Source organism: Chionomys nivalis, chromosome 18 (assembly GCF_950005125.1).
Source record: "Chionomys nivalis chromosome 18, mChiNiv1.1, whole genome shotgun sequence".
NCBI classification, from domain to species: Eukaryota; Metazoa; Chordata; class Mammalia; order Rodentia; family Cricetidae; genus Chionomys; species Chionomys nivalis.
In genome coordinates, this window is record NC_080103.1 from 45,096,254 (window position 1) to 45,117,671 (window position 21,418).

The window sequence follows — 21,418 nt, forward strand, 5'->3', positions numbered from 1 at the left end:
ACTTGAACAGGACAGAGTTGGAATGGAATTCAGTCCTAGAAGTAGCTCCAAAGCTTACTTTTTCTAATCCTTCATTTCTTAGAAGATCATCAAAGGCCATTTCTAAAGACTGCATAGACACCATATGCAAGATTTTACATATATTAGTAGTTCCTCTTACTCAAAAGAATTCTAAAACTTTTATTAGAAACCATATACCGTACAAAATCTTATACCTGCTTTTTTTTTAGTTCTTATACATACCTAATTGAATTGATAAATTAGGCTGGTAAATGATTAACAATGCTAACTAGTGGCACATAGAAGGATTATGGTAATATATTACGATAAAATTTACATAGTCTCTCCCCTTCTTTGGAATTTTCCTTTTGATATTTTCCATACAACATATCTTAGTGGGTTATTGAACCCAGAGAGAGAAAGACACTGTAGCTAAGGAGGACCAGTGTCTTGCAAACCTGCTCATGTTTTCTGGCCACCTTCAATAGAGATATGGCCCTAGAAAACTTATTTGTACTTAAAAATAACATTAAGTACATGCACAATTCATCCTACTTTGACACTGTTTTATTGAGACTACACACAAACAACACACCTGCATGCATGTGTGCATGTGCATGCATGTTCTAAGTCTCACCTGTATTCTAACTTTCCCTACCCATTCACTAAAACATATTGGAGAGTAAGAAAGCTTTCTCCCCTTCTGGTCTTATTTCTGAGTAATCAAACTTGACACCCGCCGCACCCCTGCAATGTTGTCTCCTTAAAGAGAGACAAGTGTCTGAAAGGCTGGTTTATCACTTGGGTCATATTTATTCTCAGAGAAGAGGCACTTAGGAACTCTCACAGCGAGAGGCATTTTCAGTTAGAAGGCCACCAGCAGTGTGTAATCGCAAGTTTCTGATTTTTACCGCTGCTGCAGAATGACAAAAGTGTTAGCCACAGCCGGTTCCTTGTTTCCCAATATATCAAGCGCCTGGATCCATTGACTTCTTCCCTTGCAGCGAATTCTTTCCTCCAGCAGCAAAATGAAGGCCTCGGTATCATTCGTTGCCCCCATCTCTGGAGAGTACAAGGGCCTCACACTGACACCGGGTCGGTCGTAGGGATTGGATGGCTGGAGCTGTTCACTATTGCCCTGTAGCAGCTGCCCTGGCTCATTCCCCGTGCCTTTACAGAATGGATGCTTTCTCTCATGCTGTTGGGTTTATTTCTACTTGTAGACTCCATGCACTTAAAACGGAACCAGTTCCTTCTTAAAGCAACAGCTTATTGTAAAAGTGAAAGCAGTTACATCTTCCTGGCCACTTATTAATTGCAGAACTTTCTTCTTCAAGAATATGCCTGGCTTTTTGAGACCTTAAATTAGATTATTCTTCATCGGGGCATCATTGTCCTTCTTATTTGCTAGGTCAAAACTGGGTTGTCAGGAAACATCGGGAAAGTGAAGGAATTTTTCAATAATTGTACTTTTTGTCATTAGTTGGTTGCTGTTTTCCTTTCCTTAACCTTCCTCATATTTAACAACATTCTGTAATATTAATCTGTGTAATATACCCCAAAGATAAACAAACTAATTCTTGATTTTATACAGATATTGCTTCCACAGATGATGGAATCAAAATAAGCAACTTGACATAGGAATATATAATGTGGGATTACCCTCTCTATGCTGTGAATATGTTTTACTACCAATGATTAATAAAAGAAGCTACTTCAGCTGATAGCAGGGCAGTATATAGCCAGGCTGGAAGATATATATATATAGAGAGAGAGAGAGTAGGCAGAGTCAGGGGGATGAGCTAAGGAAACAGTTTGGAGGGAAAAGGGAGACTTGAGCTATAGAATACAGGTAGCCTGGGAAGCTTCAAAAAAAGCAAGAAACATGGATTTCTCCCAGAACTCCCAGAAGGAACTATTTTCTCCCCATGCCACTTTGACTTTTAGCTCAATGGGACTGATTTTCTGTTGCAATCTCCAAACATAAGGTAAAATTTTTAAAAATTGTGTTAATTTTAGTCACCATATTGAGTAATCTGCACATTAGATACAGAAAACACATTAATAGTTATGAATTGAGGGTTGGGGTGATGTATTAATAAGAAAAATCTGCCCATATTTTTCTAAATAAGCATATGCACACATATTTGATTTCCTTTGTGATGAATTTGCTGAGACTCTATGGGGCAGCTCTGTTGATCCTGTGTACTTGCACTGTGCTCTGGTGCACAAAGTGTGCCAGCCTTCTTTTTATCGGCTAGTTGAGCATGGCTTGTGGAATAACCATGTTTCTGCTTTTACTGTGGCTCGTATCACTAATTATACCTGTGGCTCCATACCCCTGCCCGGACACTAAGTGAAAGTAAGGTTGATGGAAAAATACAAGCTGAGCTGATCAAAGTTGTAGCAACCAACTCTACAAAATATTTGAATACCAAGAAGCCTAAATTCTTCCAGTTCTCCTTTAAGTTCTTTTGGTTTGATTTGTGAGCTGTGGTAATTTACTTACACTTTGACCCCCAAATTATTGATTTAATTAGACTGTCTGTTCCACTCCCTATAGTCAGCAGAGAATAATGTTTTCCTTAGTATCTAAAATAACTATGAAGTGTTTTTGCAACTAATCATAATTTGGGCACCATTTATTTGATAATATAGACACACAGAGAGAAAGAGACACACAGAGAGAGGGTGGAGAAAGGGGAATATAAGTCTTACATAAGTTCAGACTTTGACATGATTTCATGAAAAATATACTTCAGGGAAACTTCCTTTGTGTTGTTTTCATTTCTCAGGGTCAAGCATATCTTTAATCAAAGTCAGCTTCTCTGTCCCCTCTCCCTCTGAAAAGAATATTGTCTGAAATGGAAATGGAAAAGAGTTTCTTGCTATCAGAATCTATTACCTTTGGTCCTTTATAAGACTGATAATCAGAACACTATATTCATTATCCACAAATTAATTTTAAAAGAATGATTCTATATGTGAGGTATAATACTAGGTCCTGAGAATATCGGGATGAAAAGACACAGCTTTTACTTACAAAACAGTTTCCTTCTATGCATTCTATGTTTTTGCAGAGAATTCTATAGAAAAAAATATCAAATGATTATATAGTGACATCTTACATGTAATATGATTGTCAGAGGAGATTGTGTTATAAATAATCAAGTTGTATTATAAACAATCAAGAGTAAACAAATTGCAAGCGTTTGAATAAAGAGAAGTGGCTGGGCAAGAGCTTCAACAGGAAGCAAAGTGAAGATAGTGTGCTTCGGGCAGTGGTGTAACCAACTATGATTATGTGGGTGTGGGTGGAGGGGGGACTTCCTAGAACTGTGACCCTGACCCTTGTCATGAACCCAGAAAAGGAAGAGAATAGCTCTCTTGAGTCTCTCCCACAGAGTCTAGGTTTGGTGTACAAGTTGCTAGTCAGACCTTGTCTGGACCCACCCTGCTCTGTACTACTATTAGGCTAACCTGGCAAGATTCCTGAGGAAGCACATACAGGAGGAAATTTCTCCTTTCTGGCAGAAATTGCTTAGCTCATGTCTCACACCTTCAATACTCTTTATTCATACAAGGAAATTTTTCTTTAAAAGTTTCTCTCTAATGCTTCTGATGCTGGACAAGATTAACTATGAGAACATGACAAACTGTTACAAGTTAGACATTGGTAAAGAGTTGAAATAGACATCATCTATAACCCCCAGGACCATATGGTATGACCAAGGCTGACTTCATAAATAACTTAGAAACCATTGTCTGGCAAAAAAAAAAAAAAAAGCATTCATGGAGGCTTTCCAGGCTGATGCAGACATCTCCATGATTGTACAGTGTGTTGTTAGGTTCTCTCAGCCTACCTAGAGGCAGAGGAAGCAGTTGTGATCACAAAACACAATGATGATGTGCAGTATGCATGGGAGTCTTCTACTGGTGGACCCTTGACAGTTCATGCAGACCGTGGTGAACCCATTAGCCAGAGTACCAAAGTGATCCTTCGCCTCAAAGAATATCAGAAAAAAATACTTGGTGGTGGGGGTCAGGGAAGTGGTGAAGAAACACAGTTCATAGGCTATGATTTCACCTTCTATTCGGAGAAGGAACAAGAAACATCAGGGATGATGAGGTAGAGGAAGAAAAGGTGAGAAAGATGAGGAAGATAAGGATGACAAAGAGAAGCCTAAGGCTGAGGATGTAGGATCAGATAAAGAGGATGACAGTGGCAAAGTAGGGAACAGAAAAATGAAGATTAAAGAGAAATACATGTATCAGGAAGAGTTGAATAAGAATAGCCTATTTGTATGTAAAATTTGGATGATATCACTCAAGAAGAATATGGTGAATTCTATAAGTGCTTTCCCAATGTTTGGGAAGACTACTTGGTAATCAAGCATTTTTCTGTAGTAAATCAGTTGGAGTTCAGGGCATTGCTCTTCATTCCATGGTGAGCTTCCTTTGACTTTTTAAAGAACAAGAAGAACAACATAAAGCTAGAAATCTGCCATGTGTTCACCTTGGGCAGTTGTGATGAGTTGATACCTGAAAACCTCAACATTATCCTTAGAATGGTGGACTCTGAGGATTTGCCCCTGAATATCTCCCGAGAAAGGCTTCAGTAGAACAAGATCCCAAAAGTCCTCCGCAGAAACATTGTGAAAAACTCCCATGAATCTTCTCTGAGCTGGCTGAATACAAAGAGAACTACAAGAGATTTTGTGATGTGTTGTCCAAGAATTTAAAGCTTTAAACCCATGGAGAACACTGTCAGTGCCTCTCTGAGCTTCTCCACTAGCACACCTCTCAGTCCAGAGATGAGATGACCTCCCTGTCAAGAGTATGTGTCTCAAATGAAGGAGGCACGGAAGTCCATCTACTGTATTACCAGTGAGATCAAAGAACAGGTGGCCAACTCTGTCTTTGTCTGTGTGCAGAAGCAGTGCTTTGAGGTGGTGTGTACAACTGAACCTACTGATGAGTACCGTGTGCAGCAACTCAGAGTTGTATAGAAAGAGCATGGTCTTGGTGACTTATTAATGGAGGTGGAGCTTTTCTTTTTTCCAATTGCCTGTCCAGTCCCAAATAAACACACAAAAGCTTTTATTATTTACAGAATGTTTGACTTATAGCTCAGGCTTATTGCTAACTAGCTCTTACAACTTGAATTAACCCATTTTTATTAATTTACATTTTGCCGTGTGGCTTTGTGTCTTTACCTATTCCCTAACACATCTTGCTTCCCTGGTGGCTGGCTCACATTTCTCTCTGACTCCACCCTTCTTCTCTCTGTATTTTCAGATTAGCTGTCCTGTCTTGCCTTATTCTACCTTGTTATTAGGCCAAAATTGCTTCCTTATTAACCAATGAGAGAAATATATATTTATAGTGTACTGAAGGGTTATCCCACAGCAGTGACTAAGGAGAACCTGGAACTACAAAGGATGAGGAAGAGAAGAGAATAAAGAGACCAAGTCAAAGTTTGAGAATCTCTGCAAGCACATGAAGGATATTTTGGATAGGAGGGTTGAGAAGGTGGCAATCTCCAATAGGCTTGTGTCATCACCCTGCTGCATTGTTACAAGCACCTATGGCTGGTTAATAAAGAAAGTAACCTCTGCCATGTGGCAGAAGCAAAATTTTAATTATAAAATTGTCATTAAGATTTTGAAATTTATTTTGCAAAAGCAAATAGCAGAAATTTTTTGAAGCATAAAGTTAATGGTAACAGAATAACAGAATAGCATCTCTCCTTAGACCATGTGGTTGTTTCTTTGCTAAATCTTATGTATTTACTGCCCTAAGAGGGACCAAGTATATGATACCAATTCATAGTTTTGAAGATGACACTCATGAATGTGCTCTAGCGAACCATCTGTGAGATTTTAGGATAAAGGGCTTTTTATTCCCCAGTTTTTCATTACTATAATGAAAGGCCTATATGAATGAAATGAATCTATAACAAGATAAAGGTTATTTGGCACAAGGTTTGTTATGTAGTTTTGGAGGATGGGTCAAAGCCCAAACAGCACAGGTCCAGCTATGGCAAGGGCACAACTCTCTATATGCCATTATAAATAGTCACACCAGAAAGGAAGGTTAGGGTGAATTTGTCTGATATCTAGAAATATGAGGGGAAACACTTTGTAAAATGTGTCTTGGTATTTAAATCTGTGGGTATCAATAAAAATAGTTCTTACAAATTTTGCTACATTTACTCCTGACACATTGTGGTGAAAGATTAAAAACAATACTGATAAGCAATAGAAAAACCTCCTGATACTGTATCAGGAAGACTGAGAGTTAAACATCAGCCTATCCCAAAGCCCTTTAAAAAATAGGTAAGGAGACATTCCTCAGCAGGAAACATAATGGAAATTAAGGAGGATGGTCTTACAGATCAAGCATTGTATGATTCCATTTACATGAAATGTCCTCTATGGGCAAATTTTTAAAGACAAAAGGCAGATGAGTGATTATCAAGAGCTGAAAATTAAGGATGAATGGAGAACAATCCATGAGTAAAGATTTCTTTTGGGAGAGGGCAATGGAAATTGCATCAAGCAGATAAAAATGACAATTGGAGAACCCTAAGCATGTATTAATATTCATTTCAGAATGAATTTTATGATATGTAAATTATGCCTTAATAAAATTCTTACAAACGCCACAACCAATCAAAATGCAGAGTTGTGGAGCTTCAGTCCCAAATAACAAATCTACAAGACGGCTCCCTCATTTTAGGTTCTGGGATCATTGTGGATGAGGAGGTAGAAAGATTGTATAAGTCAAAGGAACAGGGACTTTGCTGTCAGGTCATCTCCTAGAAATGTCAGAACCTACATGCATGAGCTCTCACCAACATGGTTGTCTAAACATGTGCTGAGCAAGAGCAGAAGCAATAGACATGCTAATGTGAAAGGGGGGCACTTGCAAGGCCCTAACCCTAAGGAAAAAGCCACAGGAAACTAAGGAATGATGATCTTTCCCAGGGAAGAGCACTCAGTTATCCGAATGGTCAGTCTTGAAAGCATATACATATAAGTAATGTTATACAGACTGAGAACAGCATATTTCTATATTTAGAAATATCTGTCTGAAACAACAATTAATGAAAAAAGAAGCCATAGATTTGAAAGAGAACAAGGAAGGGTGTATAAGGCAGTTAGGAGAGACAAAAATAGAAAGAAACGATGTAATTATATTATAATCTCAAAAATAATTTTTAAAAAAATGATACAGAAAGGCATTCACTGACCGAGGCTGATTATAGAACCAATTTTGTCAGTTGGGGAAGTGAAGTGCGTAGATTTACTTTATTAGCTATTATTGGACCGAAAATCCAAAGCTCAACATGGGAAGAAAATCATTTTTGAATAAAATGTGATTGTTATTCTTAGAAAAAGAAAAGAGGTGCAGGTTGATTAAAAAGTTGATGTCAGAAGTTAGGAAGACGGCTCAGTAGCAGAGCTACTTGCCAAGCAAACATGAGAACCCAAGTCCCCAGAAGCCACATAGGCTGGTTAGGCAGGATGCTCTACTGCAATTCCAACCTCAGAAGTAGAGACAGGATTTTAAGAATAAGGTACCTAGTGAAATGAGACATGATGGTGAGCTCTGGGTTTGATTGACAGAATCTGTCTCAGTACATAAGGTGAATGGGAGATGGAAAATGTCTCCTACAACAACATCCTCCAGGTTTACCAAGAGAAACTCACACACACACACACGTCCACACACACACAAAGGGAAAAAAAATAATTAACATTAAAACAAAATCGATGTCAGGGAGCCACTGAATACTGATGCTCACCACCAAGTCTAATGACCTGAGCATCACAGAAAGAATCAATCCCAACTTGTCCTCTTCAGTCCTCATGCACTTCAGCACCAGTACATGTACAGAGAACATGCATACACAGAAACATCAACACAAATAATGTAACTAAAGATTAAATAATGAAATGTCAAATATAACATAAGCTAGAAATGTCCAGACTAGTTTCCAGAGATTGGCTTGAATAGTACAAGCTATTGGGTCACACTGAAAGTCTCCTCTTAAGCGAGGGGCTCTAACTCCTAGCAAGCACAGGCACTGGTTAAAGACAACCCCTAGAAGTTTTGTCCAGGAATTGCCCTCATCAAAAGCAGCTATATGGGAGGCACAGAGGGCCAAGGGCTTACTGATAAGCACTAAAGGAACCAGGGATGTTAAACATACCATATTGACTCTTCAAAGGAAGAGGTGTATAACCTGTTTCCACATAAAGGCTGGGAGCAGACGTGGTTTAAAACCTGATGACCTTTGCACTATCTGTGTGGCCAAGACAACACCAGACCCTCCCCAGACCCTTATCATGAGCTTGCTTTTCTCAATCCATAGATCCCATCTTTGTGGAAAATATCAAAAGCACTTTACAAAGGGTTTTGACATAGTCATGTCAAGATTTTTGTGCACATGGTATTGAGTTAATTATCACCATGTATTTTTTTTCCACCAAATTGTGTTGGTGCTTAAAGAGACTACTCAGGATCAGTCTTTATAAGTTTGAGCCCATAAGAGCCATGCTGAACAGGACTTCCTTTTTGCCTCTCTTAGATCAAAACTCTGCAGGTTATGATGGTTACAGAGACCCAGTGCAGCTGCCTAATTCTTCACTCACCTTCCCTGCAAGGTAACTCATAGTCAAAAGCTGTAAATGTCAGGTCACATGGGCTAGGTCCTTCACTATCCGACAAAGATACATGCGAGAGGTCACCCAGTTCAGGAATCCTACCAAAAGGTGGCCCAAGTCCTCTACCATACATTTGTCTTTGCTCGTTCACCTAATTATACTTCCCTTAACCTCATATTCATTCTCCCTGGGACTATTTCTCAACAAACCCCCTTCAAGAAATGTTCAGAAACTATTTCACCGATAACTTGAAGTGTTTGTTCCCAGAAGCATTCCCAGAAAGTACCCTCAAAAAATAGCAAGCTGGATGCCATTGCAGATGGGTCTCAGAACATTATCCAATGTTGGTAGCTCCTGATGGGCAGTTTCAGTTGAATGGGTTATTTCCCTCCATCATGACCTGGAAGCATATATCAGCAGAAAGGAATGGACTAAAATGCATGAGAGATTCTTGAAGAAACAGGAATGAAAGGACTCCAGAATTAGGTGGCTAAGTTGAGGGTTGTGGGTTTATTGGAGGAAGAAAATAAATTTCTAATAGTGATTAATAATCAGGATAATACCATTATTTAAAGAAAGGACTAACTGACAGTATATAAAGAATGAATAAGTTTTAATTTCTCATAGATAGAAATCAGAGGTTAAATACAGGGGCCACGCCTTGAACTTTATGACAACCAGAGCTCTATTCTCATTCAGTTTTCAAGCCAACCCATTCATAAAGCAAGTTCAAAGCCCAGTTGTGAGAGCTTGAAAACTAAGCTTGTATCAGATCCCCAAACCTGAGGTATAGTCTCTGCACTCTAGATGTATGCACACGAAAAATATTTAGTCTCTAGATTCTTCCAAATTCTCTGTGCCCAATGGTCACTTCCAATTAGATGTCAACACTTTCTTCCCCTCTTGCTTGACATCAAGGCATAAGCTTCTACATTACACAAAAACCTATCCCTTACTCCCTAGTGTTCATCCTTTCTAGACTCCATATAGCCAGTGAACAGGGAATTAGGTCTCCAAGTAAAGGGTTCCCTGGTAATGCTTTTCCAGAGCTTATAAGCAAATGCTGACGAGGCATTCCTGCTTCTTTAATTTACAGGCTAGGTACGCAGTAGATGTCTTAGTTAGGATTAGTATTGTTATGATGAAACACTAAGACTTAAAAGCAAGTTGGAAAGGAAAGGGTTCATTTGGCTTACAATTCCACATCATAGTCCATTACTGAACGAAGTCAGGGCAGGAACTTAAGCAAAGCAGGGTTCTGGAGGCAGGAACTGATACAGAGGACATGGAGGAGTGGTGCTTACTGACTTGTTCAGCCTTCTCTCTCACAGAACCCATGGCCCCTGCCCAGGATGACACTGTTGACTGTAAGCTGAGCCCTTCCACATGAAGAAAATGCTCCACAGGCTTGCCTGTAGCCCCATCTTACTGAGGCATTTTCTCAGTTGAGGTTCCCCACCTCACACGGCTATAGCTTGTGTTAGGTTGATGGAAAGCTGTCCACCACAGCAGGACAGCAGGTTAGTAGTAGTCTCAAATGAACTCAAGGCATAGTATTAGCTGCAGGGAGGCCTAGCAAGTAAAATCTCTTTGAATGCAAAAGGTATTTGAAAAAATACTTCAGGAAGCCTAGAAAATACTCTGCTTATCCGTGTGATAAGGCGTATAATAGTGAGAAGACATTCAGAATTCAGAAGCTTAGGTAATCTACAAGCCAGGGCTTTTCATAACAAGGATCCAAAACATCAAAAAGAATGAGATCCCTAAATAATCAACCCAAAACTTAAGCCAAAATAAACAAAATGGAGATGGTTTCAACTAGCACCGAGTTTGGTACGATAGCAAAGTAGGCAACATGTAGAGGTAGCTATGGAGAATGGTAGATGAACACACAGTCCTTGGCACAAGGTAGACAGCTAGACATCTAACAAAGGAACAGTTCGATCTGCATGTGCTACCTTTACATTCCATGGAAATCGTGTTTAAAGTTTAACTATTCAGGCTCTGGATCCACTGAACTCCAGAAGCTCCCTAGCAGAAAAAAGCTTTATCACATCAGGTGTGCATGGCCAGGATTTCTTCAGATCTTTACCCAAATTGTCTGGTAGCCATTTACAAAGGCTTGTTTACTGAAATGCCTGGGCATTTTGTTGAGTTCCCATTAAGTACTACAGACATTCATAAGAAAATTGGAATTTCCTTGGATATTATAGTAGATTTTCTTTTACATTTAAGAAGCAGAACTCAAAATATCTGTCATGCTGGATTTCAAAACTACTATGAACATAGGATGGTACCCCTCACAGATGTATGTAGTTAAGTGATCTGCTCATATATATGCTGTATGTTAGCTTGTAGAAGAAGGTAGGGGACTAATGACTTTTAGACCACAGTGCTTTATAACAAGGAAAATGCATCTGTGACCGAGTTTAACCACTGAAGTACACTGTAGCGCAATGCCTGTCTATGTGCTACAGTACAGTTCGTGAGTTGGGCAAGAGGCTGGAGATTGAAACACACACAGACACTCAGAGACAGGGGTAACCCCAAGAATGCCCACTTTATTGCATTCCAGGGCAGCTTATACAGGGTCCCCGTGACTAAAGGCTAACTCTCAGCTGCAAGCCCACCAGAAACCACTCCCCTGTCATCAGGAACTCCTGAGGGTCTCGTGGCCAGAGCAGCTGCAAAACAAGTTGTTTGCTCAGAGCAGCTGCAAGTATAGGAAAACAAATTTACTGCCTGCTCCAGGCAGGCAGGAGGTCACAGGAAATTCAGGGTCTGGGATTCCACAGTCCTCAACAGTACACAGTAGTGTCACACAAAGCAGAGCTTTGACCAAGACTTGGATATTAAGGTTTCTCTTGTAAATCTCCCTTGGAACCTGATCTTACTGTTACCCACAGAGGTCCAGTCATCTGCACAGGCCATGTGACTTAAGATACTTTTTACATGCACATTTAGCCACTCTTTGCTAGCTAAAGAATGGGGCATGCCTAAAAAGCCATTTTCAGTTCTAAAGAAATAGATACTACACGAAACAGAGGAGACACTCAACTGGGCATAGCTTCAAAAAACCTGTCTGGCAACTGGGGAGATGGTTCAGTTCTAAACCGCTTGCAATGCAAGTAGGAGGACCTAAGACAACATGCCAACGCTCATGGCAAACCTGGGCACTGTAGCACATGTTCGCAGTCCCAGCCATGGGCAGGACAGAGATTGGATCCCTGGAGCTCAGTGACTAATCAGCCTGCCTGAATTAGATCTCTAGTGGTGTTTCACTTGTATTTTAATAAAGTTTGCCTGGGAGTCAGGAAAGTAAAACAGCCACTCTGGCCAGCCTTACAGGCCAGGCAACAATGACACACACCTTCATTCCCAGTAGCCACACTAGCTTGTCATAGAAACCAGGCAGTGGTGGTGCACACCTTTAATCCCAGAACTAGAGAGGATTATAAAACTTGAAGAGACATCTCTCAGGCGCAATCTCATTCTGAGATTCCTGGAGGCAGGATCGTCATTTTGGACTGGGGTGTCAGTAGTTGGCTGTTTTGCTTTTCAGATCTTCATGTTGAACCTCAATTTCTCTCTCTCTGAGTTTTTATTAGTTGTGCATCAGTTTTGTTGGGACTAAACGACTGAGGACCGAGCAGGACAGAAACTTCACTTTACACAGATCACTTCAAGTCAATGAAAGAGACCTTATCGTCCCAAGAAAATAAAAATGTGGCATTGCACTGAAGATACCTGGTGTCAACTTCTAGCCTCTATACATACTTATATACACACATGAATGCATGAATATACATTCCTATACACACACACACATGCATAGCACATTCATACTGCACAGAGAAAAATAAAACATCTATCCTAGTTTGATTCTTATTGCTGTGATAATAAAAAAAAAAAACTGACCAAAACCAAGTGGGGGGAGGAAAAGAATTAATTGGCTTACACATCCACATCACAGTCCGTCACCAAGAGAAGCCGGGACAGGAGCTCGAGGCAGGAACCAGGAGGCAGGAACTAAAGCAGAGATCACAGGGGAGGGCTGCTCATCAGCTCATTTCCAGGCTCCTGCTACTTACCATTTTATATAGCCTGGGTCCACGTGCCATTGCTCACATTGCTGGGCCATTTCACATCTATTAGCAATTAAGCAAATACCCAACAGATGCACCACAGAGCCACAGAGCCAATTCCTCAACTCTTCCCTCTTCCCCAGGGCCTCTAGGCTGGTGTCAACTTTACAGTTTAAACTATGAGATATCTAAATGGAGTTCAGAGCCCCTCAGATACTGAGCAGAGTTGGGATAATTTCCTCCTCCTCTTCTTCTTTTTCTTCTTCTTCTCCTCCTCCTTTTTCTTCTCTCTCTCTCTCTTTGTGTGTGTTTGTGTGTCTTTCTCTGTGTGTATTTTGAGTCTCTCTGTGTATGTGTGTATGTTTCTCTCTGTCTGTATTTTTAGTCTGTGTGCGTTTATGTTCATGCATGCAAAGGCTGATGTTGGATATCTTGGATATCTTTTCCTAGTGCTTTGCATCTTTTTTTTTTTTTTGATACAGGCTTTTTCACTGAGTCTGGAGCTCCCCAGTTCAAGCTTCTTGTCTAGTGAAATATGAGATACAGGAATTTTTCTGTCTCCGGCTCCCCAGCACTAGCAATTCAGGCACATACTAAAATGCCTAGGTTTCTACATAGGTGCCAGAAATTCAAACTCAGGCCCTTATCCTTGAGTGGCAAATGCTTTAAGGAAATAGGCATCTCCCAGTCTTCAGGGTCATTTTATTATGCAACAGATGTTTGACTAATCAAGATGTAATTGGTTACTGACAGAGAAGATAAGTTAGGCTGGTCTCTAATTTACAAGTCTAATTTAAAATGCAACAAAGGCCTGAAGGGCACAGGGATAACAAATTGGAAAATTTCGTGTAGACAAGAATATTATAGACATCATTTATTAGAGTTTAAAGTAAAATGATTTTTGTGTAAATGTTCTTAATACAGGTTATATAAGAATTAAAAATTAATTAGAAAGATATTTCAGTGGCTAAAAGCAGTATGTGCTTTTAACCACAGGACTTGGATTCAGTTCCCAAACCCACGTGGCTCAAAATCATCCATCCTTCCAGTTTCAAGGTATTCTAACCTCTCATCCACAGACACATGGCATAACGTATATAAACATGCCTTTAGAGAAAAACCATCATACATGTAAACAAGACGAAATAAATCTCAAAACGTCGGTAGTAAAAGCATACAATTTTCTCAGATAAAGTGGGTTAACAAAAAATGCAATGTGAATCTGGTATACTAGGTAATATAGCTGTGAAAACAATAAAATCAAGTAATAAAAAAGGAATCATTTATTTTTTTTAGTCCAGTGATTTAACACACATGGGCATATATAAATGTTTAAAAAATTAAAGCTGTAATTTCAGGTAGAGGCAAAGTTTTTTAAAATGTCTTATAGGTTGTACTGTCAAATAAAGGAACCCATTTTTAGGCCTTTGAGTGCAGAGAGCTTGGCTGTGATGGTTTTTGGTTTCATTTTTGTGGCCTCACACGTTAGTGTTAAATGTTCCTATTAATAACCTCAGTGTTGTAGATACTCACAGAATCAGGTAGGCTAGCTGAGACAAACTCCTCCTTGTTCAACTAGAAATTGGTCTGGATCGCTCACCAGGGTGTTTTATGAGTCTTGTTGCTGCTGGGTAGAATCAGCTACAGTATTAACCATAGCTGCTGTGGTTAGGTGTGCCACGGACAGCAGGGCACTGATGCTCTAGCATATAAAGATACTAATGCTTGGGATACAGAGTAGTTATGTTGGTTTTTCTCAGCTTGACACACACTAGAGTCACCTGGCTAGATGAAATCTCAATGGAAGAATTACTTCCATCAGACTGGTCTGTGGATAAGTCTATAGAGGCATTTTTCTTGATTTATGATTGTTATGGGAGGGTTCAACCCATTGTGGGTGGTGCCACTACAGGGCAAGGGTATAAGGATATACCTGAGTGGTATAAAAAAGAGAATTGAACAAACCAAAGGGAACAAGCCAATAAGGAGCATTTCTTTATGTTTCTGCCTCTCTTACAGAAATTTTCCTCAGCGATGAACTCTTATTCTAAAGTGTATAATGAGCGAACCCTTTCCTCCTCTCCCAGTCATATTTGGTCATGGTAACAACAGCAACAGACTGCAAACCAGGACAGTAGTCATTGGATTTGTATTCATAAGAAAGGCATCACCGATCATGGAGACATTGGTGACAAGGATATTCTGATAAGATAATGTTGAGTGATGGTCATACCAGCACAATTTGAATCTTGGCCCACACCATTTGTAGCTCAAGAAACAAAAACAAAACCTCATCAGATAGCTACCCCAGGCTCCAATCCTGATATTAACTATTGCATTGTCCCATTGTGTATTCTATATAGGTGCTGGAAGGAAAAGGGTATACACACACACACACACACACACACACACACACACTGGGTTGGGGGGCAATAACTCATCTACCAGAATCTCATGAATACTTGTACAGAATCTCTGTATTCTTGTAGAGGTTTCCTAGTTGTTCTGTACTTTCTGGGTCTTTGACTTTATGTGCAAATGATGATTTAGCGGTGTTCCCACTTATTTTGTGTGTATACCCACATATTACATCATGATTATGCAGCCCCGTTGAGTGGTTAACAAGACCTATAACCCTGATGGGTCCTGTAATTGCTCTCACACTTTCAGTCTCTCCAGCACCTCTGGTGAAGGATGCCCTTATCCCTGTAATAGGTCTTTTCTTATGACGTGTAGACACTGTTGAGAGGGCCATCCAAGCAGCATAAACTCTACATTAACTATACTTGGCTTTTCTAAAGAGTAGACACAAAAACGATAGATTTCATTTTGGTTTTAGAGGAAATAAAGGGGAGAAATGAGACTAGTGAATGTGAGTAAAAGGGTTTACATATGGGTAGGACCACGCCTTTCTTACTGGAATTCAAACCCAAATGATTTGTTGATCCCATTCTTTTCTGATGAGTATTTAGAGCGTTCCTCTGTAGTTCTCACTGTAATTATTTCAGGTACCATTATGTATTTTCTATTAGGCTGAGGGTAATGTGGATTTACTATGTTTACTTACTGCTGAAGGTGTCTGCTTATTGTTGCATGGTTTTCACAATGAAAGGCATTCCTTGTTCTGTTTAAATAGCATCTGGGTGATCCATCATAGAGCAACAAAGCTTCGCACTGGTCAAGAGGGTGGCTCTGGAGTGTACACATGTTCTATACAGACCAGAGAATGATCTATGCTAGCCAGGCTTTCAATTTGAGTAAATGAGTTTGTCAAATATACAGCAAGCAAAAGTCAAAGAGTACATAGTAAGTACCAGGTGGTAAATAGAAGCAACAGATAGCCTAACACAATCATTCAATAGCGATACTCCAGTAACCTAATCAAGAGAGCAAACAAAAGGTGACATCATCAAGTCCTGGGCTTATAAACACCCATTAGAAATGACTAGAAACCCTACTAATGCAGCCATTAGGGTTTCCTGATTTAGAATACCCTCGGGTGAGGTTTTAAAAACAAAGAACAAGTAGGGGTAATAAAGATATGATCCAATGGGGCACTTAAACTCATCCAACAGAAATTAGGGGGGGAACCCCTCTGAAAGTATCATGCTGGAGTTCCCATCAAGTGTATTGGTCAGAGCGTGCTCTCCCCAGGTGAGCTTCCACCTTCTCTTTCCTGCTGAAGTCACCCCGATATTATGAGATAGACAATAGTAGCCTTGGTTAAAAATAATTTACATTTAACTGTTCGTGATGAAACAGTATTGTAAATCTTGGGCTGTTTTATGGTTCTTCCCTCTTCTGGTTACAGAATCAGGGGCACAGCCTGTTGTTGGCAATGGGTCTCGGAGGACTGTGGAAATAAATGGCCGTAGTCTAGAGTAAGAAAGCCTTCCTTACTTCCAGAATCTGCTTTCACAAATCTCAAACAGTACACAAGAATTTACTAATATAATGGACTTTTCAATGCAGTAGGCCAAGATTCCAGCCTAAAGGTTTAGAAGCATCCACCACTAGGAAATTCCATTGAAACCCTTGGCTATATGGCATTTGTTGTATGCAACATTCTCCAGCTGAATATTAGAGCTAAGCCACAAAAGTGTGACCCAGTTCACCTTATTATCTTCCTTTCATTGTGTGGGCAAAGAGTCGTGTGCTACAGCATCTCTGGATTCTACCTCTTCAAGAAGGTCATGGCCATGTATCTAGTCTTACATATGGCATATGAGCTTCTGGGTCATGTCCCATAAACCCATCACACAATTAAGACAATCATTACTTTGTTACTAGTTTTGTCTTCTTATTCTTTTTTTTTTTTATCATTCTGCTTGGTAATGGTCTTTGTTATGCCTATCTAATATGAGTGATAAATATTATAATTTTGTCATCATGCTAATGTTCCTATAGACCTCATCCCCATATGCAGAAGGTACTGTCAATTCCATTTATATTCTGCCAGTGTTTTGATAAAAACAAACAAACCCAGACTTTTGGCTATAGAAATCATTGGTCAGTAGATTCTGTTGTCTCTTGGTTTGGTCAACCTGTCTTCAATCTTCCAAGTATATTTCCTCAATATGGGCTTGTTAATAAAGTATTGAGAGGCCCTGCAGCCTCTGCATCATTTACTTGGGAAACCTAAAGGGTGAAGACACTCACCTGGGAAACAGGATAATTCCCCGGGGTGCTGTACATATTTTTTTATCTCAAATATAATTTCTGCTTGATGATAGAGTCTTGTGCCTACTCTGCCTCTTACAAAGGTATTATTGAATTCATGAGGAAGAGGTAAAGTTACAGTGAAACAGTAGATTCAGAGAAGACACATTTATTCTTAACTCCCAGTCAGTAGTAGGTTGAATATTGTGGCCAAAGCAGAATACCTAGATGTAACATGGAGTCCTTTCTAAAAGAGAACCTAATTGGTAATTTAATGCTGTTATCATTTTTCCTTCAATAGACTCCAAGCAGGAGGAATGAGCTTCACTGAGAACTGCAATTCAAAGTGTCTGAGTGACTCCCAGCATCAGATATAGTACATATGATTTAAACTGGATTTTCAAAAGTAGACTCTGACATAGGATTCTGACTCTAGACCAAGTAATTTCTGTTTATGCACAGGGCTAATCTTGGTAAACTCTGAAAGAAACTGAGGACTGAAAGAAGTAAAAGAGCTTCTCACTAAAGGCATGTTACTACTCAGCGGCCACCTGGGGCTCGATCCCTCTAGACTCTTCTGGGAGAGCGCAGAACAAGTATTAGATCATCTTCTGCAAGGGCTAGAAGAGCAGGTGAGCTTATCCACCGCCCATTTGGGAGCATTGCGCAGGGACTAGTTTCCCAGCACAGCTGGCAGCTGCCCTTTGCCAACAGATCAGAAAAACAGCCTCAGGGCCAAGAGTAACAAAGCTTGCTGTGGAGATGCAGGTAAACAAGAAGGGCACAACAGATGTGGTCAGGGCAACAGCGTCGTCATTACACGGCTGAGTAGTGTCATTGGAGATGGCAGGCTCATGATTTATGGACCTACGTATCAAAGGAGATCTCTGAGTGTTCATTTAATATTGTAAATTTAATAGTACAGTTATCGCAAAAAAATAAAAGTAATATAAAACCGGTTTTAGACTTGAGAAGAAACGGAAAGGAAGAAGGGACATGGGATTTTCACCCTTGTTTATGGTTCAATGGCAGTATATCCTATATTCATAAAAGTATTATATAAAGTTACGGTACTACATAAATACTCCAATTTTCAGAAAAATCAACTAGAAATTGATTGTATAGTGACATCCTGAAGAAAAACAATATTTTCAATACACGGTAAAACATAAAACAACAAATTTTAAGACATTGATATGGCATATCAATGAAGGTAAGTGATGAAAGCTTAATTAATATTTGAAGACAGCAAAATATTTTTGTGAGCTGTACGTACAGACAGAATAAAAAGAAGATGATATGGGATGATAAAAATTTTACCAGAATGAAACAAAGGTGATTCAGTTATAAAGCATTCACCTCAAGAAGTAAGGAGAAAAAGAAAACACCCAAACATGCAGGAAATGAAGAAAAAATGGTGATAGCAGAAGTCAATGAAGTAAAAACAAAATTACAGAACAGAAACTTCTCCAAACTAAGAAGTTCCCACCCCCCAAAAAAATCTTTTAAAATTGATAGATTACTGACATAGGGGATGAAAATAGATTTAGAACATAAATTACCCTTGAGGAAATGGGATGTCAGTAAAGACTGAGCCAAGGGTAGTATGAATATATTAGAAAACTGTTTGCCGGGGAGTGTCACCAAGGTGAAGGACACATTCACGGATGAATGTTTGTGCATAATCTCAAAGAATGCGGTTAAGCTGTGGGATTTATAAGAAAATTTAAGCAAGTCTACAGAAGCAGATTACTTTCATGGGAAAGGAGAAGTAAAGTAGCCATATGCAAATAGGCAAGCAACCTACAGATGTGTCAGTGAGGTCCAGAGCTGCCTCCTCTTGACTTCTGTTTCCTCCATGGGTGCTCGAGAAGGTGGGACAGCTTAAAAAACCCTGTGAAATCATCTTTATAATATATATAAAATGTGTGTGCATTGTCACAGTTTAACCAGGCACACACATGAACTCTAATAGGACCTATTTATGAAAGACATCACAGAGATTTCAGCTCATAGCTGTGCTTTTGGATAGTTTACGTCTTGGGGCAGGGACACCTATAACTTCATTAGCCGATGAGAAGTGCCATTGTGATTGAATACATTAAATACATGCTAAAGCCTTCCTGCAGAAAAACTGCCACAAATGTCGAGCCTAATGGTATTTTACAAATTGCAAGCTTTTCACTTTTTCTTTAGAAAACACCAAAGAATGTTACTACCCGATCCACGTGAGGAAGTGGAAAACTTATGGAAATACAAACTGAGTTTTTCAAATCTTTATGTTATGCTAAGTGTTATTTGAAGATTCTTCTCTGTATCAACTGGTCCATTGTGACACAAAACAATAAAGCTGTACTTACGTGTCGCCTAATGATAAAGATGTGCTCTCAGAATTGTGCTGTGGGCTGATTGTGTTATTTCTAGAAGACAGAGTGAACTACTACAGAGGGAGATGGTGTAGAGTCTGTTAAACTCGGGTCACATAGTCACATATATAGCTTACTGCTCTTAGCAGACAAATCTCTCCACTCATGGTACCAAACGCCTAATGTATACAACTGCAAGAAAATAGTATTTATGTATCTGTCTGTCCCCATTTGGAAAAATCCATTGAAAACATAGTACAAGGGAGGAAAATGTATAGCATTAGAAACGTGTTAGAAAAAAAAGAAAGAAAATCTTAAATCAATAGTCTAAGCTACCACCTTGACAACCTAGCAAAGAAAAGGTAAAATAAACTCAGAGCAAATTCAAAGGAAAGAATAATAGGTATATCATTTGTTTCCCCCAAGTCTACAAATGCTCATAAGCCTTGCTTATACTCAGTGGCTAAGTGCTTAAACAAAGTGTCATGATATCATAGTAAAAGTAGTATCCAGGAACAAAAAGGAATAAGTTATTTGGAAAAGCAATGACTTAGAAGTATTTCTAGTAAGTTTTGTTTTGATAAAAACAAAAACTCCCAGAAGCTTACATGTTGTGTGATTCTAGTTGCACGGTGTTCTTAAAATGACATAATTATAAAACAGATAACTGACTAGTGGCTACTATGGTTTAAGAAGGCAGAGGAGGCAGGGAATGTTAAGGAAGAGGTCAGAGGAGGAGGGATGGAGGGAAGGAGGCATGACTGTAAGAGTTGAGCATGGGGAATCCTGGTGGCGATGAATTGCTCTTGATCTTGGCTCTCTAAGTTATGCTGCTTGCTAGCTTTGCAGGATGCTACCACGGGGAGAAGCTGTGCAAAAGCTACACAGCATATGGGGGAGATAGCATACCTATATAGCACCTACTGTGAGTGAGGTTTGCAGGAAAGGAAGCATCTCTGTGTGCGTCAGTGGGTGATGGGAGAAGGGAGAACACGGACACCACCTTATATTGTCGTACAGTTCATAAACACCATGTTGCACTTGGACTACAAAGAACTGAAACAGACATCTTTAAATAAGACTTAACAAGATCTTACTGTAGCTCTTTCACATTAGAAACTTTTAGAAGTTTTAATTTTGACTCTTTTATGATGACACATCATCAAACACACACATGCTACTGCTTTACACATATATTTTTTCTATCCTTCTTTCTGTTCTCAATTTTACCATACCCTTTAATGATACTTTTGTGTGTGACAGACTAAGGCATTGCACATGCGTTACACACACACACACATACACACACACACACACACACACACACACACCCGTCTACTCAGAGTCAGGACCATGAGTCTTCCACTTCCCAATGGTTCTTCAGGAGATGCCATTCTTATGACCCCATTGCCTCTGTGATGGCTCCTGAAGAACCTCCTCGAGTATATTTTGAAGTTAACTTTCGTCTTGATAATCAGAAGTACAATCTAAAATAATTTTAACGTAGAAACATAAAATGATACAGTAAATTTATTGTCAGTAATCTATGATATACTGTGGAAAACGGAATATGGTATACGTCTATGAAGACGCTGTGGTATGTGTGCTTGCTCCTACATCACCCCAAACATTTCAG

The 21,418-nt window shown here is 39.5% G+C and overlaps 1 pseudogene; it reads left to right on the plus strand.

Moving 5' to 3' along the window:
* Window positions 1-1,028: 1,028 nt before the first annotated feature.
* LOC130889362 (heat shock protein HSP 90-beta-like) lies at window positions 1,029-16,642 on the plus strand (annotated as a pseudogene).
* The last annotated feature ends 4,776 nt before the right edge of the window (window positions 16,643-21,418 follow it).